At 51.6% G+C, this 20,399-nt stretch overlaps 1 protein-coding gene and 1 long non-coding RNA gene across 4 annotated transcripts in view; one reads left to right on the top strand and one right to left on the bottom strand.

The window, feature by feature from the left end:
- WDR25 (WD repeat domain 25) overlaps positions 1 to 20,399 on the bottom strand; it is a 147,360-nt gene that overhangs the window by 113,001 nt on the left and 13,960 nt on the right. The gene's annotated exons all lie outside the window — the stretch shown is intronic.
- Positions 13,473 to 17,948, top strand: LOC129634450 (uncharacterized). Its single transcript, XR_008705684.1, has 3 exons — positions 13,473 to 13,730; positions 16,284 to 16,430; positions 17,795 to 17,948. It is a non-coding gene; the product is annotated as an uncharacterized LOC129634450 (long non-coding RNA).

The raw sequence follows: 20,399 nt of genomic DNA, 5'->3' as shown, positions 1-20,399 counted from the left end.
TGGGGTGGGGGGAGAAGGTGCTGGAGCCCCCCAGCTCACCCTCCCTGGAGGGAGCCCCCGAAAATTTCCACGAAGCCCTTGGAGCTCCCCCCACCCAGCCAAAGCACAGGTTGCAAACCAACGATCTGAGTTATCTCGACAGGCCCCTCTAAGAAAATAATTCTAGCGCTCTGAATTTTCTTTGCACAAGCAAAACGCTCTTAATAAGACTGTAATGGAAAAATAATTCATGCATTTTATTTCCTATTTAATGCATTTATGTGTTTTCTACGATAAGCATACATTATTTTAATAATCAGAAGAAAACAAACATTATTAAAAAGACAATAATTCACATGGCTTTAAAAAAAAAAAGCAAAAGAAAACACCCAAGGCACAGAGGAGACAAGCAGGGAAGGTTTTGTACTCTTCCAGCGTCATCTGCCAGCGTTAACGGCTAATTGCTCTCGTCCCTTCAGAGCAGCAAAATACCACGGTGTCTAGAAAGGTCTGATGAGTCACCCAGCAGCTCTGCGGCTCTGCTGCGTCACCGAGCCCTGTGCAGGCTGCGTAAACACTCATCACCCCGGCTGCCTTCGGCTTCAGAGACTGGGGGCGGGGGGGTGAAGGGGGTGGGCACCGGAAGGAACAGATCCAGCACTGGGGGTGGGGGCTCTGTGGAATCTTCCAGACAGATCTTGACCTCCCCACACCTCAGATTTCTTCATCCCTAACAGCCACCACACAGGGCCAGGCAATATCGGAACTCAATATATGTACAAGTGGGTTTTCAGTAAATGCAGGCATTTTTAAGCCCCTAAATTTTAATTACATTTATACTGAAATCTTGGGAGTCTACAATAAAGGAATGGGTAAAGCTATCTGAGGTTGGGGTTGACACAACCCTCCCCTATCTATTCCATCTTAATGGTCTAACTGATCACAGGAGTCTCAGAAGGGGTCTCTGCAGGGGGGCTTCCCTCAACTCCACACGCACCAGTAAACAAACCCCCCAAGGCTCCCAGTGCTTATGTGAAAAACTCAAGATCCTCCCGTATTCCCCACAAAGCCCCGATCCCCCACTACAGGTCACTCCCCTGTCCACAGCTCCCCACCCCAGACCCTTCCTCACCACCTGCTGTGTGGGCACCTCTGCTCTATACCCCAGGATCCTCAGCCTGCCCTGCCTCTCTCCCACCCCAATCATCTCCCGACCCCCAGGACCAGCCCGAGTGTCCCCTCCACCCCCGTCAGGACTGGCCCTCTTCCTCATTGCTCCAACACCTGGTTTACACCAGCCAAGGGCCCCTCCTACAGCCCACCTGATGAGAACTGTCTGGACACTGGCCAGACACCATGAGCTCTCAGGGGAGGGGTGGGCCACACCTCTGTCCCCACTCCAGTCTCTGGCACCCAGACTCAGTCTAGCAACACTGGCCATCGGGGCCTGTTTGGGCACCAAACTGTGAGACTGTGGTCCCCACTCTTAGTAATTTTATGCTTTAGGGGACAGCTGCCTCCAAAACCTCTAGGAAGAACATAGCAGAGCTCCTAGCGTACATGTGGCCTCAAAGGTTTCTCTGATTTGCATGTAATAAGCAGCCACCAGCAGCAGCTGCCCTGGGAATGCACTGGCTTCCAACGAGGGCTCCCTGAAGCAGGAATCGGGGAACTGAAAGGCAGCCATCTGCCCTTGCCCACGACCAATGCCCAGGAGGCCAGCCTCGCTGCTCTGAGCCAAGCTGACTTTCTAACACCATCTCACCTGACTTAGGAAGATGAATAGGGCTTTGAATTAAAAGCTCTTCCTCACTGCCTCCTGGACCAGGAGAGGTATGTGGGCCTGAGAGTCAACAGGAGGGGAGGGTTATTCATGTCAAAGGAGAACAATTACCCCCCAAAATGTGAACACATCAATAAGAATCTGAAAGCGACTCCTCAGGAATATAGGACACAATGCAAATTAAACGTCTGAGTGCTGCGCATACATCATTGCCTAACCTCTCACACACTCCCTGGTAGTATTAAGATGCTAACTGCAGGCTCAGCCTGGCATCGATCTTTCCCTGAAAGGACTTCTGAAAACTTTGTCATCTGTGCTTAACTCACTCCGCTCCCAAATGCTGCCACCGTCTTGCTGAGTCCACCCGGCGCAAGCCCTGGGGCTCCCCTAACAAGCTGGGCCCGAGGTGCCATCAACATCTCAAGGTTTGGGGAGGAGCGAGCATGTGTGTTATGCCATGCACTGAGCCAGGAACGTGGTGGGGTCTCAGCAAATAGACTTGTCCTCCCACCGGAAGTCAATCTCCCCTTGAGCCTTTGTGGTACGAGATGCAGGCCATGGTCAAGTCCACACCAGCGTGGCCCCCAGTGCCCCAAGACACTTTCTCAGGCAGCCAGAAACCAAGCCAACGGGAATTAACTTCATGCTTCCCTAGGTCCGTCATCCACTCTATTCCCCGGAAGCTGCCAACCAAGCAAACTGGAATATTGATCGCTGCAATCATCTCGATGCAAGTCTGAGGGCCGAGCACTTTATGTGCGTTTCAATTAGAAGGGGAGGCTGGCCGTTCTAATTCCACTTCATTCCAGCCAGCTTCACTCTGGGCAACAAATGAGCTCCTAAAAAGTTGAGTTAATCAGCAATCTATTAATGGAATCACACCTCCACATTGATTTTATATTATCGTTGCAGAACGGTGCATATTCATTCTCCACCCTTAATTTTAAGCACAGGGAAGGAACCAGGAGTTACCACAGCTGTGCCAAGCTCCGGGTGTTCACTCATGACTGCCATCACGCTGAATGTGAAAAAGTGTGCCGGTGGAGTGACACGGGAGAGAGGCCGACGATCTTCCCGAGGCCCCGGAGAGAGAGAACACAGCTAAGGAACAGCTTGGCCAGCTTCTTCCAGGAGCCCCACTGGTCCCAACAATTCTGAAGCCTTTCCCTCCGATTCACTCGCTCAGTATCTGGTCACACGTGCTCTGGTTGGAAAGGCAGCCGGGTCCTTCTAATTCGACTGAGCCCAAGTCCATTTGCTTCTGCAGTCAGGCTGCAGACCGACTGCAGGTGCACCCCAGGATCTAGAAATGAGTGAGGAGTGGCTCCCCCAGCCCACGACAGCGGACCTGGGACCACAGTGGCCAAGAGGAAGAGACCTGTTTTGTTCTGTACATCCTTTGTCTGCCTTGATTTCTTTTAATTGCCTTTTTTTTAACTTACTTAAACTAAAAAAAAAAAATACAAATAAAAAAAAGCTCACCCATTTCTTTTTAATGTTACACCAAACTCATGTATCGGGTTGGCCAAAAAGTTCGTTTGGGTTTTTCCATCCCATCTTACGGAAAACCCAAATAAAACCTTGAGGCCAAATCACCCTTTTTGGGAACAGTGGGGCATGGCACCCAGCCCCACTGCACCCCTGTGGGTGTCAGAACAGCCTCTTCTTTGATACACATTTTCAAAAATGAAAAATTCTTACTGACTACTTGTAACTTGGTTGTATTTTGTAGTAACAGCCTTTAATAAAGCCATTTAAAATTAAAAAAAAAAAGTTTGTTTTTTAATGAAATGAGTGAAAATGGTTTCTTCCTCCTGAGGAGGCTTACAAGCAAACAAGGGAGATGAGATCCAATCCACAGGAGACATTTTCATTCACCCCAACAACCATCTTTTGGGTCCTTGTGCTGGAGAGGCCCTGAGGTTCGCAAGAAAGGTCACAAATGCGGTGACACTCAGCTGTCAGTTCCTCGGAGAGCGAAGGACCCGCTCCACGCTGCTGCCTCGGGTCCAGTCCCCCGGCATTTGATTGCATGTGGTGGGGGGACGGGATCACAAGGTGTTAGCACCTTCCCTGCTTGCTCAGTGACTTCCTCGGGAGGTCACGTGGAGAGAAAACCTACTCAGAATCGGGAAAGCGCATTTCAGCAACTCTGCCCACAGGAGCTGGGGTGACGCCTATAATCCTCTCGTTTTCTCACTTAGCCGAAGTTAGTCTGCAGATCACACCACCACCCAGCTTAAAAAAGGCCTTGGAGAGCCGTCGAAGCCTCCCATTTTCCCAACGAGAAATCAGAGCCAGAAAAAATAAATAAATAAATAAAAAAGAAATCACAGCCAGATGTGGCCTGATGTGCTCAGGGTCCCAGCTGGTACACGCTGGCCCCCCACAGCCGGCTCACCGCACTCCGCACCCACGGCTCACCTGTCTGTGCCCATCCACAAGGATAACTGCACAGAGAGATGAGTCGCTCGCTCACCCAGATCATGCCTGTAAGATCACAGCATTGTTTTCCTAGGAAAAAAAGTAATAACAAAGAAAAGGTGAGGGGCGGGGGAGTGTCTTAAGTAAAAGCTGTCCTTCCTGACGTGATGGGTGGAAAGCTTTTCAGCATGAGATGGAATGGTGGATGATTATACCAAGGTAATAATGCCTGTCACCTGTCAGGAGAGCAGATGTCACTACCTTTTGACAGAGGGCACTTGGGAAGAAGAAGTTACAAAGAGAAAGCTTTGCTCCCTTTCCTTTCTTGGGGGCAGAATAATAAAGCACCTGAATCGTCAAGACCTGCTTGGGGCAGCACGCGTGTACCAGGCGGGGGTTCCTAAGCCTCACGCCGCCAGCGCACACCGCAGCAGCAGGGAGCGCTGGGCTGTCATTCCGTTTCCTTCATTTGGCTGTGCCGGGTCTCAGTGTCGGCACACGGGTTCTTTAGTTGTGGCGACGTGACCTCCTAGTCACGCCATATGGGATCTAATTCCCTGACCAGGGACTGAACCCCAGCCCCCTGCAGTGGGAGCGTGGAATCCTTCCCACTGGACCACCAGGGAACTCCCATGAATCAGCGGGTTTAAAAGCCTCACACGCTCTAGCACAAGTCCCATCCAACACTTAACTACTCTGTCCCCAGTGCCGACTAATGCCAGACCCCAGGAAGGTGCACCAAGGAGAGTGAGCTGGAGCCCCTCCCAGGAGTCTGTACTAAGATGACACCCCAAATTCCAGGGGGGAAATGGCAGGTGCCTGAATACAGAGGATGCGCTGAGCTGAGAGGGCAGAGGGCATCTCAGGAAGAAGAAGAGAGCCCAGGGTGTGAGTTACGAGTGAGTCACTGTCTCCCTGCTCCTTGTCCTCTCCCATACCCTCCAACTCCTCTCTACAAACCCGTTTAGAGTCAGAAACAAAATGAAAAGCTAGAGAAACAAAAAACTTGTAAACTAACAAAAAAAAAATATTGTTTTTGGCACAGCATGCGGGCTCTCCCTTCCCCGACCAGGGATGGAACCCGCGCCCCTGCTACAGTGCAAGCGTGGAGTCTTGACCACTGAACTGCCAGGGAAGTCCCCGCGGTTGTTTGTTTGCTTTTAATGGGCCACAAGAGCCTACTGGTCCAGAGCGATGAGGAGGAAGGAACAGTCAATTCTGGCAGAGGGTGAGGGAAGGCCATTCAGCAGAGGGAATTTGGGACAGCCCAGAAGTGCAAGGACCTGCCCCGTGAGGAACTGGGGGGCACAGGGACGTGGCTTGGGCTATGGGGGGGGGGGGGTGCAGAGAAGGCAAAGACACTGCAGGAAGGAGAGGGGTCTTGCCCCCATGACACTTAGGGCTCACAGGCAGGACTGGACTGAGACCCCCTGAAGCAATGGGAAAAAGTAATAAGCAAGCAGTGTTTAGTTAAGCAGCACAAGGAGGGGTACTGTTTAACTACCCACCCCGAGGGCACCAAGGAAGCCACGTAGATACTCGGAGGAGCAGGGGCTGCGTACAGGAGGGAGGGGGACCTTCCCCCCGCCCCCCACCCGGGGAATGGAAGCAGCCGCCGACGCGCCCCGGAGGCCCAGAGGAAATATTATTGCAAGACAAAAACTGAATTATGAAATCCGCAAGCAATAATTAGTTTAAATTACTACTTCTACTTGAATAATTAAACACGCTTATTTTCACTCACTGATGTTTTATTCATTACCATACATCTTTCCTGAAAGTTGTTTTTAACGTGAATATTCTTTTATTTGCAAAGATCCCACAGAGATTTACTATGCTAATTTCAAACCTTTCTTCTAAAATAAAAACAACAATAACAAAAACACTCCAGATTATCATCCATTAGCGACTGCTGTGTGGGGTACATTATCAACTTAAGCTACAGCAACTGGCTGCAGGTACTGCGGGCTGCCGTAAAGTTATTCACACACCAAAGCTCCCTTCCTTTAAAAGTCACTGCTGAAAGGACGATATTTAAATAAGCTCGAAATGACTATGAAAATAAAAAGACCCAAGTGCAGCAAGACCATTTAGGCACCAACAGGAAGAGCCTTTTGCTTTTTATCACACCCTCTATTAATGAAAATGATTTTGCATTTCCACAAATAATGTTTGGATTTTATAAGTCTTATTTTTACACCCCGGAGCTAAGATACCCATAAGCACAGTAATAAAGGCTTAAGGTTTTTATTAAGCAAAGTTACCTTTGGGAATAAGTACTAACTTAAATGTAATCCATGAACTAAGTCTCCCCTGCTGGGCTATTAGCTGGTATTGGCTGGATGGCAAAACTCCAAGTCCGAGCTAATGCCAACAAGCTGGGCCGAGTCAGACCCTGAACAAACAGAAGGAGCAACAGTGCCATCGCTATAGACACCAGCTCCACGAAGTCCTCTGGGCGGTGGGGGGAGACCACGAAGCCTACTTAATGTGCGGGCATGCCGGCCACGCACAGAACTGCCAACAGCTGGACCCGCTGGACTGCTAAGACAAATACCAGGGCGTGTGACTCTGCAGTGAGGCATGTGTGTGTACACGAGCGCACACGCACACGCACGCGCCACTCCACAGAAGTGACCACAGCCAGACCCACTGGACTGCTATGACAAACAGCAGGGCGTGTGACTCTGCAGTAAAGCATGTGGGGGGTGTGTACACACATGCGCACATGCACACATACACATACACACTCTGTTGCTCAAGCATGGGCTTCTCCAGGGGAGCAGCACCTGTCCTGGAACTGGCCAGTCCTTGATGAACATTTGTCAAGTGAAACTGAGTATCAGACTTTTTTTTTAAGGCCCCAACTACATTTCTCTTTCTCCCAACCTCCTGGAAGAGCAGTCAGCCATCCATGCCAGGAACGCAACTAGTGTGGCGCACCCGCTTCCCACGGGGAACCTAAAAGTCACCCTGGGAACCTGGACACCCCCCCACTACCTCTCTTTCCCTTGTGATTCCGCCCTCCCCCCCCCCCCCGCCCCGTTAAGTAAATTCAGCCAAAGATTTTTCACACAGGTTGCAACTAGTCTTCTGGAGCCATGGGAAAGTGGATTACTCAAATTTAGAAATTGCCATATCAAAAATGACCATCTACTGAACAGATTTATGAGCCATGGCACTAGCTTGGCCTTTGGAAAATGAAGGGGCTCTGGAGGCCACAGGCTGGGGGCTCAGCTGATTCTAGAACTCAACATTATCTGCGTCATCATCGTTAGAAGCATCCGGACCGCAGAGCAGAGCTTCTGCTGGGGCTCCTGTTTCCGTGGCAACAGCTTCACTGGCCTGTCACAGAAAGGAGGAGGAAACTGGAGGGGGGAGAGGCAGGAGGAAGCGGAGGGTAGAGACGAGGAAAAGCTAGGAAGAGGGCAGCCGAGGACGGGATGTGGAGGAAGGCAGGGGAAAAGTACAGAAAGAGATGAGAAAGAAAGGAGGGGAGGGGAGGGGAGGGGCAGGAAGAGGAGACACGGGACGTCGGTCAGGCCAAACCACCCACAGGTGCACTTCTATCTGCATGCAAAGAGCCTCCTGGTTCCACTTGTTAAATGCAACCCATTTCAACTCCCAGTTGCTGCCTCAAGACACACTCAATTATCTGATAAACCCCAGGAAAGCTGTGCCAGAACGTGAATGTGGTGAGAGGTCTGACTCCAAACTCTCAGTAACGTCAACATCCGCCCAGAGGTCTGGCTGGGTTAAATCCAGAAGGGAAAAAAGGGAAGAGAAAAGCAAAGGCCCGGGAGACCTGTTATCACTAACCTGCAACCATTAGGACGCGGCCCCACTGGCGCCTGATAAAGCGAGAGCGTTTGCGGAGCCTCATTAGCAGGCAAACCTGCTGGTCCTGCTCGCGGCTGCACGACGAGACGGGTCTTGAAAACCAAAACGTGTCCAGCCAGAGCCTGGCTGTAGGGCCCTAACATGGGCCACCAGTCAGGTCTGGAGGTCGGGGGCGGTCCTCAGTACAAGGAGCTCAGAATAAGTGGCCAGGACAAGATTCAGTCCACTCAATTCAGTCCCCCCCCCAAAAAAAAAACAATAATTAACACGTAAAAATTACAAGAGCTCTAAATGCAACCTGCGATCCTGGTTTGGATCCTAAAATAGAGAAGGACATTGGGGGAAAACTGGTGAAATCTGAACAAAGTCTACAGTTTAGCAAATGGAGTTACACTGATGTTAACATGTTGGTCTTGGCAAACGCATCAGGGTTGTATAAGATGCCGGGGAAGCTTGCAGACGGGAACCTCGGAACTCTCTGAATTACATGCACGACTCTTCTGTAAGTCTAAAATTATTTTTTTTAAGTTTTAAAAGAAGAACAACAAGGGCTGTTTTTAAAGTAAGACTCGTGCTTTTCTAACAGTGATTTATGTTTTTCATATAAAACCAATGCCCTTGATAGGGTTTAACTATCATAAAGTTTCACTGGAAGGCTGGCTGAAACATTACAGCGAAAGCTGGGCTCCTGCAACAAAAGTGAATTATTAAACTCGGAAAGTGTTAGCACTGCCGCTGTGCTCTGGAACTGGGATGCAGGGAGAGACGTGCCCCATGCACCTAGGAGCAAGGGCTCTGATCCGCAGAAACGGAGAGGCTTGCTAGAACCTGCCTTTACAGCCTCTTCACACGCCGCACTCCTGACTTCCTGCCTCCCATGTCTTCTCCAGAGAGCCTCGCTCCCCAGCTCTCTGGGTCCAACCCACCAGCCCTGCAGTCTGCATGTTCCTCCATGCTTTCCAGTCTTCACGTGGTCTATTCCCTCTTTCCCAATGCACTTCCACCTCTTTGCTGCGGAACGACTTCTGTGTATCCTCTAAGACCCCACGTGACTCTCACAGAAAAGGCACCCCCTCCAGGGCTATCCTGTGTGCCCCGGGGGTACCTTCTCCTCCACCCACCAGAGCAGTTATGATGGAATGGAAGTACATGTCCACCTGTTTCTTTTTCCCAAAGAGACCGAGCGTCTTTCAAGGAAGGGTGAGATGCTGAATTCAGCTCTGTATCCACGCTCACCCCCAGCACCCAGGTCTTGCAACAGATGCTCAATGAATGAAAGACTTGGGAGTCAAGGATGAGGGCAACTCTTTTAAAAGAGAAAATACCAGTATAAAACCTTCCATCTTCTGTGAAAGGGTCAAAAACATTCTATTTGTGAGACGCAAAAGCAGCAAGCCCTTTTAAGAGAAACAGATTTTGTTACAGAATGACGGGTCCATTTCCACAGACAACATGAGCCCTACGCGAGTATCCTCTTCCAACCGGGAAGCTGAAAAGCTTTTCAAAGGTTTCGGTTTCCTTGACAACAGCATTGCTGGAGACAAGCAGGGAAATAATTAAAAAGTATGTTCTCTTCACTTCGAACTCCTTGAGTGTTTATAAGCAATAATGAACAGGCCGGGCTCAGTGTCCACAGCGTCAGTACGGACGGAGCCGGGGGCACCGGGGGGGCATCCCGTCCTGCCACCCCCTCCGGCGGGGCCTCCTCTGAACCTCGGTGAGGACCTGCCCAGGACCACACTTAGCCCCGGGAATCACAGCCCACACAGGTCAGATTCACAACAACTGTGCTCGCCAAGGGGCAGGTCTCAGGCCACGCGCTAAGGCCTTACAACAGTCTGCTGAGTCTTGGCACCACTTGGTAGGAGGGTAACTGAGGTGCAGAAAAGCGAGGGGCAGCCCAGGCGGTCAGCCCAGGGGCCCCGGGAGAGCATGGCAGCTCCTCAGACTGACCCCACATGACTGCCCAGGGCCTCCGCTCTGACCCTCCAATCTTACCACAGGGCGGCTAAGGCCCTGGGGGAAAACGCCTGCCCTGGCACTGCCAGCGCCCAGCCCACATCCCCAGGCAGGGCCGCTCGCCGTGGCGACAGGCTCAAGCAGCAAGCCTGGGCAGCCCACGCCCCCGCCCGGCAGCCGCGAGCATATGCAGAGCCTGGCCGGCCCCGCAGCGGCGCTGGGCCCTGAGCTTGATTTATGAGCCTGCTTCTCCTTCCAGGGTGGCTTTTCATGGTCTGTTCTATCTTAACAGCTTCACCATGTGTGTGTCTTTTATTGTAAGCCCCCTCAAATCTTTTCTGGATTTATGATTTATAAATAAATAACATAAACAAATGCACAGGCTGCGAGCATCGGCCCGGACACGTTACCCGAGAGTGGAAACGCAAACATCCCGACAGATGGAGAGCAAGCCTCACTCTGACTTAGTTTCCAGCTCCACTCTGGTCTGCAAAGACCCTTCCCCAGCCCGGCCGCCTCCACCGGGGCGCTTCCTGCTCAGATCAGAGGTGTGGAGGGCATCAAGGTCTGTAGACAAGACCACCCCCGAGAGTCTCCGTGCCCCCAAGATCCAAGGGGCCCACTAGGGTGTGGGATTGAGTAGGTGTTATTCATTCATTCCCAGGTGCTCTTAAAGCACCTACTATGTGTTCAGCCCTCTTCCTAAAGGGGAGATACAACAAAGGAAAAAAATAAATTCCCTGCCATTATGGAATTTACATCAGTTCAGTTTAGTTCAGTTGCTCAGTCATGTCCGACTCTTTGAGACCCCATGAATTGCAGCATGCTAGGCCTCCCTGTCCATCACCAACTCCCGGAGTTCACTCAGACTCACGTCCATTGAGTCAGTGATGCCATCCAGCCATCTCATCCTCTGTCATCCCCTTCTCCTCCTGCCCCCAATCCCTCCCAGCATCAGAGTCTTTTCCAATAAGTCAACTCTTCGCAAGAGGTGGCCAAAGCATTGGAGTTTCACCTTTAGCATCAGTCCTTCCAAAGAACACCCAGGGCTGATCTCCTTTAGAATGGACTGGTTGGATCTCCTTGCAGTCCAAGGGACTCTCAAGAGTCTTCTCCAACACCACAGTTCAAAAGCATCAATTCTTTGGTGCTCAGCCTTCTTCACAGTCCAACTCTCACATCCATACATGACTACTGGAAAAACCATAGCCTTGACTAGATGGACTTTTGTTGGCAAAGTAATGTCTCTGCTTTTTAATATGTTATCTAGGTTGGTCATAACTTTCCTTCCAAGGAGTAAGCATCTTTTAATTTCATGGCTGCAATCACCATCTGCAGTGATTTTGGAGCCCAGAAAAATAAAGTCTGACACTGTTTCCACTGTTTCCCCATCTATTTCCCGTGAAGTGATGAGACCAGATGCCATGATCTTCGTTTTCTGAATGTTGAGCTTTAAGCCAACTTTTTCACTCTCCTCTTTCACTTTCATCAAGAGGCTTTTTAGTTGCTCTTCACTTTCTGCCATAAGGGTGGTGTCATCTGCATGTCTGAGGTTATTGATATTTCTCCCAGCAATCTTGATTCCAGCTTGTGCTTCTTCCAGCCCAGCATTTCTCATGATGTACTCTGAAGAGTCTTCTCATTTCACAGAGGAACTAGTTAAGGCTCACAAAGAGGACTTCCTTGGTGGTCCAGTGGCTAAGACTCTGTGCTTCCAATGTAGGGGGCACAGGTTTGATCCCACGTCAGGGAAGTTCCACATGCCGCAGGGTGTGGCCCAAGAACAAAACAAAACCAAACAAATAAAGGACTCATAAAGATTAAGGGCCTTGCCCCCCTGCCCCACTCTGCCCCGCTACCGCCACCCCACCCACACACCCATACACCCACACCCACACAACTACTTTCCGGAGTTTCCAAGCAAGAAGTGGACAGGGAACAACCCCAGAATGCAGAAGCAGCAAGAAGGGAGCTCAAACACCAGCCCTGTGCTGGGGAGCTACACATCTTTCAGCACCCCTCTCTGCTCAGTTTTCTCATCTGTAAAATGGGCATAAAGATGGGGCTAACAACGGTGCCAGCCGACATTAGGGAGCACCTGCTGTATGCTCTCAAAGAGTTTTCCATGAGTTTTCTTGTTTCATCGTCAGACTGAGATGGATGCTATGATTATCCTGCTTTACTAATGGAGAATCTGGGGCCCCAAGAGTTATATAACTTACCCAAAGCCACACAGAACGGGGCAGGGTGGACACCCCCCACCCCCACTGCAGTGGGACCTGAGCTTAGCTGATTGCCCTATGACCCAGCTGGGGGTCATTAAGATGCAAAAGCCCAGTGTGGGGCAGACCCAGCCAGCCTCTTGCCACTGACTGTCCAGGCCTAAAGCTCACAAGAGACCCCCCTACCCAGCTACCTTCGCTAGGCCCCAACACTGCCCAGACCCGTCCCCCCCGCCCCCCTGCCCAGCACAGCACCCAGCACACCCGTGTCATCCATCCTGAGACCCAGCTCAAGCGTGTCCTTCCCTGAAGCCTAGCTGGTCCTCTGCCCCGACCTCAACAGAGCCACCCCGCTCCCCAACACCGGTGGGCCCTGGGCCCGTCACACCGTCAGTTTGACACCTGCCACCCACGGGCCTTCTTGACAGCAAGGGTGTCTGGTCCCCTCTGAGCCTGTAGAGAGCCAGCGTTCAATCGATGGCTGGACAGACGCCCAGCAGAAGAATGCAATGGGGGAAGCAGGTCTCCCGATACAGACCCGGAGGGGCCACTCATGGACTCTGACACCCAGGCCCCTTCCAGGGCCCTCGCTGCTCACACCGCTGACAGAGCCCCAAACAAGGCCTGAGCAACGCCCCCGGCCACGCAGCAGCGAGTCCAGAAGGCCTGGCTCGCGGGCTGCGCCGCCCCCAGGTCAACACCCCAACTACGAGCGGCCGACGTCACGCTGCTGAGCCGGAAAATAGGCAAGCACGTCCCGGGCGGCCCAGGTGCCCGGAGCAGCCTGCTGCTGTCAGCGGGCGCACGCCGGATTATTTGTTCAGCGAATCAAGGCAACTGGAGGCAAATTGGATCGCAAGCCTCCCGTGCTTAGGAACGCGGCTTAGGAGGCAATTACAGAATAAACCCGGACTTGGAGTTCTTGATAATACCTTCCATTTGTAAGGGTTTAGAGTTTACAAAGTGGTTTCACACGTCTAACCTCATCTGATCCTTACAGCCCGGTGAGGTAATTATTTCACAGATGAGAACACCGAAGCCCCGACGAGTCCCGGGAGGACACGCAGCTTCGTTCGGAACCGGAACCGGCGCGGGGGCCAGGGGCACCACAGGTCGGGACCAAGCCAGGGGCTGTGCACCCGCCGTCCAAGAAAGGGGCCTCGGAGCCCCTGGCCCAGCCTGCAGCGACCTCCCTGCCCACTAGCAGGGCGGGCTCCAGCCTGCCCTGAACCCTTCCAATCCTCGGCGCCCCCCTGAGGAAGCCGCTCCTGTGGCGACCCGGCTCCAGGTGCCGGAAGGTTCTTCCTCACCTGCGCTGAGGGGCCCCTGCGAGCCCCAGGGCAGACCTCGCCTTCCCCGCCCTGCCGCGGCCCCTGCCAGAGCCGGAGGGCAGCCCCGCGCCGCCCGCCCGGCCCCCTCCGCCCGGCTCGGAGCATCAGGACATTTCAGAACACACTCGAAATGAGAGCCAAAGAACAGGAAGAGAGATGGGGGACGAAAACAAACAACTTTTCTATCCGAAGGTGACAATGAAAATGAGTTTTAATTTGTGTTTTTGTGCCTTTCAATATAACACTTCAACTAGTTCAGAAAAGAGACCACTTCTGTTTATAAAAGCTCTTGAGTTTTCCCTCTGGTTGCCGGGGCTTGTGTAAATACACTGCGAGCAGGGAGAGAAAAATTGCTACTTGGGAAACTTTTAATGCTAGCATGTATGCGAATCAGAATCCTAGACTCAGCAGGTTAAAAATGTTCTCAAAGCAATTTTAGTGTTAGTCTAAATAATTATAGATCACATTCACTTAGATAAGGGCCTTTGCCCCCTTGGGGCTCCAAAGGAAAATTCTAGGCATGATAGTTAAGCAAAATACTTGGTTATTACACAGGCTTTGCAGTGGCAGTGCAAATTGGTATAATCCTTTTGGAAAGCAATCTGACAGGAGATGTATCTGGACCCATGGAAATGTACAACCCTTTGACCCCGCAGTCCCATTTATGGGAATCAATCCGAAAGAAATAATCCGACAGAAAAGGTTCCATGCATGAAGATAACCACTTCAGCATTAGCTATAATAGCAAAAATTAGCAACCACCTAAGTGTCCGAGGACAGCTAAGTAAATTACAGTTCATCAACTCGATAGAGCATCACGGAACCCGCGGAAATTGACGGCCCTCCAAAGACGCGGAGGCGGCCGGTGGCACTACGGCGGGAGAGGCTGGGAGAGAATGTTAAGTGGGGAAGCGGGCTGCAGAACGGCGCGCTCGCCCCGTGAAACACACAGGCCCGTGCGGGCCACAAGCTGACAGGAGAGTGTTAAAAGGATAATCATACTCTTAGTCTAGGTTGGCATTGGGAGATTTTCCCCCATCATCCTGTAATGCTGTCGCATCATCTTCGTAAAGGGCAGAACAGAGGGGCAAGGAGGAGGGGGAAGGGGGACCAGGAGAGGTTGGGAGCCTGTAGGATCGTGCGGGGGTCACACAGTTTGGAAAGCCGACCAAGCAGTGTGGAGGCGGTGGAAGAGCCTGGGCTGACCCGCAGGCACACATCGGAGCTGGGAGGCAACACTGTCTTTAACAACACAGATAGACCCCCTACCCCCATGAAATTATAGATGTGAGTGAAACGGCGGCTCGCAAACCCTTCGGTCCCTTTGACGCTCTCTAAAGTCAGGGACCTTTGGGGTCGCAAAGAGTCAGACACGACCCAGCGACTAAACTGAACTGAAAGCCAGGGAAGGCTCCAAAGAGCTGCTGTTTACACGCGGTTCACCCCTCGACATTTAGCATATTAAAAATTATAACAAGGACATAGAAAAATACTTATTAATTTATGTAAAAGGAACAATAATAAAGCTGCTACATGTTAACATAGATAACATATTTCTTATGAAAAATAACTGTCTTCCAAGATAAAAAATAAACGAGTGAGCAAGCACTGTTTACATCTTTGCTATCTCGTTAATGGCTGGCTTAATACAAGACAGCTGTGTTCTCATAACTGCTTCTGTATTTAATCAATTGCAACAGCACACATACCCTAGCCTCTGGAAAACTCCACGCACGCTCACGGGAGAACGAGGGTGAAAAGGCAAGGAGCTTCTAGGTGTTCTTAGGAAAATGATCTTCACCCTGTAGGCCCCATGAGAGGGTCTCAAGGACCCCCAGGGGCTTGCAGACAGACTGAACGCCACTGCAATAAACACTATTAAAAGCTGCTGCTGTCATGGGGGCGGGGGATTTAACATTATACCTGCAGTTGGAATTCAACAGGGTTGCTTTTTTTTTTGAAGAGTAGATGGAAATAGACTAAAATGTCTGCAGTCATTGCTTCTGGGTAGAAAGACAATGGGCAATTGTTTTCTTTATGCCTTCCTGTTTTTGTCGTTTTTTTTCCCTAGTGTGTGCGTATTTCTTTTATGGTCAGAAACAACATTTCTTTTTTGAGGAATGGTTTGGGTGGCTGTGGTGTATCTGTGCCCTGCGGAACCAGCCAATGGTAAAAAGGTCATTTTAAACTGTCAGTGGCGGGCATCGGCTCGGGGTGCGGCGGCTCCCTGCGTGCCGTGGATCCCTGGCACCCAGTGCACATCCATCACCCGCGCTGCCTGCCCGGGCCCGCGGGGAGCCGGGGAGAGATGATGAGAACTGAAAGTGGCTCCCGCTAATCACTGCAAGATGAAGGTCGAATATAGGCGACTGTTCCTCAGTACCTGGGATCGGGGAGAGGGACACGCTCCAAGGCCAGGGGACAATTACAAAGGGAGAGGCCTCAGACTGGACCATAAAATAATATTAGGTCCAGGACCAAAAAATAAGTAATGAGATACTAAAGTCACACAACGCACGGTGCGGGGAGGGGGCAGGTTATGACGACGGGTCAGTATTGTTAGCATGTAAATTGCTCGGGTAAGAGAAATGCCAAGACTCCAGGAGCTTAATGGGTGAAAACCACAAACACTTATTCAGCATTCACGAGGTGCCAGGCTCCGTTCTAAGAGAGTCGCCGGTAAATGAACTCATTTGGTTCTCAAACAATAAACCCCTCGCTTAGCCAGTGTTGTAACCATTTTAGTGCTGTCGAGGGTGAAGAGACGCAATCACGTCTCCACAGAAGTGGTGGTGTGGGCCACGAGCGGAAGGCTACGGAGCTCCTCAAAAGAAGGACGTGGACGGCACGCGAGTGAGAAAACCAGCTGGTGGACGGCCCCAGGAGTGAAGCGTGCGTGCTAAACAGAGGCCCCGGCCTCCACTCAGCCAGGACGCAGGGGCTGAGCGCATCACAGGGGCCGGGAGGTTCCTGACCCGGCCTAGAGACAATCAGCGGAGATGTGCACATTCGGGGGTCTAGCCTACCTCATCATTCTGTAACACCCTCACCGTCACACACTCACACACTCACACTCACACACACACACACAGTCACATCAGCTTTTTCAGGATCTCCCTCCTGAATCAGAATAAACAGCAGAATGTTTCTCACGTAATCACAGACACCGGAACAAGAAGACAAGGGGCTGGAGACACACAGGAGCGTCTTCGGCAAACTTTCAAAGAACTCAGCCAGGAAAAGACCTTATCAGTAGGCAATAAAAATAATCTACTGTAAACAGGGTTAGAAAGGAATATCCAGAAAACAAGAAACAACTCTTGGAATGTAAAAAGAGGATAGAAGGGAACACTTCTCTGAGTACATGGAGGAAAAAGCTCACGCATAGAACAGCAGAGATAACAAAATCACAAGCAGGTGGGGGGGCTGGTGGGTAAGGACTGAAAAGATAAAAGTGCAGGAGAGTGTCCCCCAGAAAAAATAAAACAGGAAGGCAAAGCAGTAGAAAACTAGATACAAAAACATTAGAAGCTCAATCCAGAAACACCCGGATAATCCAATTAATCAGAGTGCCAGAGTCAGAGCCCTTGCCAGGCAACAGCCCGGGGGCTCTCGCTATCTCTGCGCGGCCCCTGTTCCCTGGGAAGCGCTGAGGTCCGCACGTCTCATCCTCGGGAGGGAGGCCGGGCCTGGATCAGCTCCAGGAGCCCTGGCCAAGCGGAGCTAACGGGTCAGGGCATCTTGGGTGGGGGTGGGCAGGGGGGAGGTAGCTGAGGCATGCCTGCTCTCTCTTATCTCGTAAAGAAACTTCGGGAAGCTGGCCAAAGGGAAGCCATGTGAAGGAAAGCTTCCAGGGGTGCTGGGCCGACCCCGCTGGCCTCAGTCCAGGGCTCTGGTCCCCGCATCCTGCCCAGCTCCCCCAGTTCCCGGGGTCTTCGCTAGGGCCGCGTCCGTCTGTCTGGGAGAGGCGCCAGACGGCAGAAGCAGGGGTTGGGGGGAGAGGATTGATTGGAGTGACTTACCCACTCCTTCTTTTCAGGGATAAAAATACTAGCGACTGGGAGAGGAAATGACCTCCATGGAATTTTTAATTGCTGGTTACAAAAATAAAGTACCTAGGGGTATGATTAAAATCGGTTGACGCACGTGGGAAAAAGGCTGGACGCGCTACCGGTAGAGTGATCGCAGTCACTATGTCTGAGCAGAGGGTCTACGGTTACCTCTTAAATTTCTGTCATTTTTTTTTTTCTTTAAAGGAAAAGGACAATGCCATCCCTGGGCACGAGACGGGCCTTTTAAGAGTCTTCTGGGTCCAAGTTTTAAAAGCAGCAAGAAATAATTTGCTAGGCTCAACTCCTAAGTGTGCCAATTTTGCAATCTGCATTTTTCAATTACATTAAAAGCATTTTCCCCAATTGCTCTGTTCTTCCCTTAATGACGTGGGTTGGGCCTGGATGAGGCTGGTTCCCCAAGGACAGAGGCTGCACCTTCACACACAGCTGTTTTCTCCCTGTCAGCATCGGCACCAGGGACACTGAGCTGTTTAAGTCTAAACCGAATGAAGTTCTCCAAGAGCAGAAAGCACAGCTTGGGCTCTGCCACAATTTTCTTTCTTATTCCTCTTTCAACCCAGGGTTTTTTCCTGTGAGGCAGGCACAAGCTTACAAGGCCCTTCTGGCAAGCACAGGAGAAGTGGGAAATGTCTCATTTGTTGGCCCCAGAAACGCCGCAGCTTTCATATGGGGGAGAGGAGTGTCAAAACTTCACTTCCCACGAGGAGAGGGTTCCAGCCCGGAATCACAGCTCTTCCTGGAGGCTCGGCAGCCCTGCTGGCCCAACCAGCCTGAAGCCCTCGCTCTCCGCCCTGTTATCACTGAGATGGTGGTGAACTCTCCCTGGAAGGAGAACACTCCAAGGGTAGGAACAGAGAGCCACAGACACAGGGTGCAGAGAGGGAGGTGGCTGAACGCTTCCTACACCTGACCCCGCTGTGTGCCCCCGGGCAAGTGTGTTCCCCTCTCTGGGCTTCCGTCAAGTGCAGATGAAAGAGATGATCTCTGCGTGCACAAGTGCGCACGCACACACACACAGGCACCCACACACCACCCATTCTCTCCTCACCTTCACCTAATTACCGGGGATGCGCTGTTAACCGTTCAGCCCCCGAATACCAGACGCCCACCGCCACAGCCCAGCCCTCCTCCCCAGCTGTGCGGCTCTCGTTTCCAATAGATTGGCCTCGTGCTCGGAATAAATTGCCAATCATCTACATAATGCCCCGAGACTCCTCACTCTACACATCAAATCATTTCTCAATCTCATTTTGTAAAATCCATCAAGAATAATTCTTCTAAAACTGAAATAAAAACCATCACTCTGGCACTTGAATCCATAAATTCCTTGTCTTTGTATCTGAGATATATTACTTTCTACAAAGCACATCTAAGACACCTTAATATAATCAGATACGCTAACAATGATAAATCAGCGGGGTCCTGTAATACATAAAAATGCAAATCCAAGCCCCCGTGGAAATCACATCATCTCCTCGTGCCCCTTTTACAGGAACCATAAGGCTCTGAGGCTGGACAGTGCTGGGGGACCACCCAGGAGACGGGGTCTGCTTTTCCGTCCTTTATTCTCAGGGGCAGAGCAGCAGAGCAGGCTCTCTGGCTCTGTGAACTCGGGTTCTGGAGCCTGACAGCCAGCTGTGTGAGTGTGGACAAACCCCTTAACCTCTGGGCCTCGACTTCCTCACCCGTCAAATGGGAGGAAGAGCAGCGCTGGCCCCATACACCTGCTGTGAACACGAGCTGGAGGCTCTAGGGCTGTGCCTGGTTGGGGGGTGGGCACCCCGGGATGGTCGGCTCTCCCCTCCCTCTCATCTGTGCCACAGGCAGGGGTCTGTGGCCCACCTTGCGGGCACGCCCGCCCGGCCCTCACCCTCCTGGGTTCCCTCGGGCACGATGACACTGCCCCCCACCCACCGCCCTGTCAGAGGCTCAGACACAAAAACACTCCGCGGACTGGCAGACGCAGCTGGGCCTGTTCTCACCCACGAGACACTCGGATGCCAGCAGTTCGGAGACAGGGAGCCAGCCCTCCAGGAGGAACTTCCAAGTGCGCAGTGCATGAAAAGGGAGCGGCTGAGTGGCTGGGTACAGACAATCTCAAAAGCTTTTTAAATTTTAAAAGTATCTACCTCGGGAACAGTAACATCGAAACTCTTGAAAAATACATTATCGATAGACAGACTGGGAAAAGATTCACAAGAACGAGAGCTGCACCCAGTCGGAGGACTGGGGGTGACTCGTCGCTCCTCCGGTTGCTTTTTAATGAACAGATCCGGGGGCAGGGAATTCGGGAGCCTGTCTTCAGCCCTGCCCACTGCTAGGCACTGGGCCGTATCTCCTCACCCCTGTTCCAACAGCAACAACCCTAACAGGTAGCCATTATCCCCATTTTACCAGTGAGAAAAACAGGGGATCAGAGAGGCTAGGTGATTTTCCCCCAAGTCAGACAGCTACCAGGCAGCGTGGGGATCAGGAACCCAGGAGTCTCCTGTAACAAAGGCACAGACAGAGGCTGGCCCACCTAACCGGGGTCTACTCAGCAACACCTACAGGGCTGTAGCTGCAGACTGGGTGCGGGGCAAAGCCCACCTTTGCTGCATGAAGGCAGCAGAAAAGCCCGCGCTGCCGCAGGGCCGTGCTCAGTGCAGCTCGATATGGAAAACAAAGGCAGGAAATGGCAGCACGCAACACGGAAGTGAGCAAACAAAGTTCGGAACCTGAAGACGGTCAGAAAAACATGTTTGGGGAAAGTTTTTAACGAGGCATAAAAATGCTCCGGCGCAAAAGA

The sequence above is a fragment of the Bubalus kerabau genome, chromosome 19 (assembly GCF_029407905.1).
Source record: "Bubalus kerabau isolate K-KA32 ecotype Philippines breed swamp buffalo chromosome 19, PCC_UOA_SB_1v2, whole genome shotgun sequence".
Lineage (NCBI taxonomy): Eukaryota > Metazoa > Chordata > Mammalia > Artiodactyla > Bovidae > Bubalus > Bubalus kerabau.
This window is presented reverse-complemented; position numbering and strand designations above follow the sequence as displayed.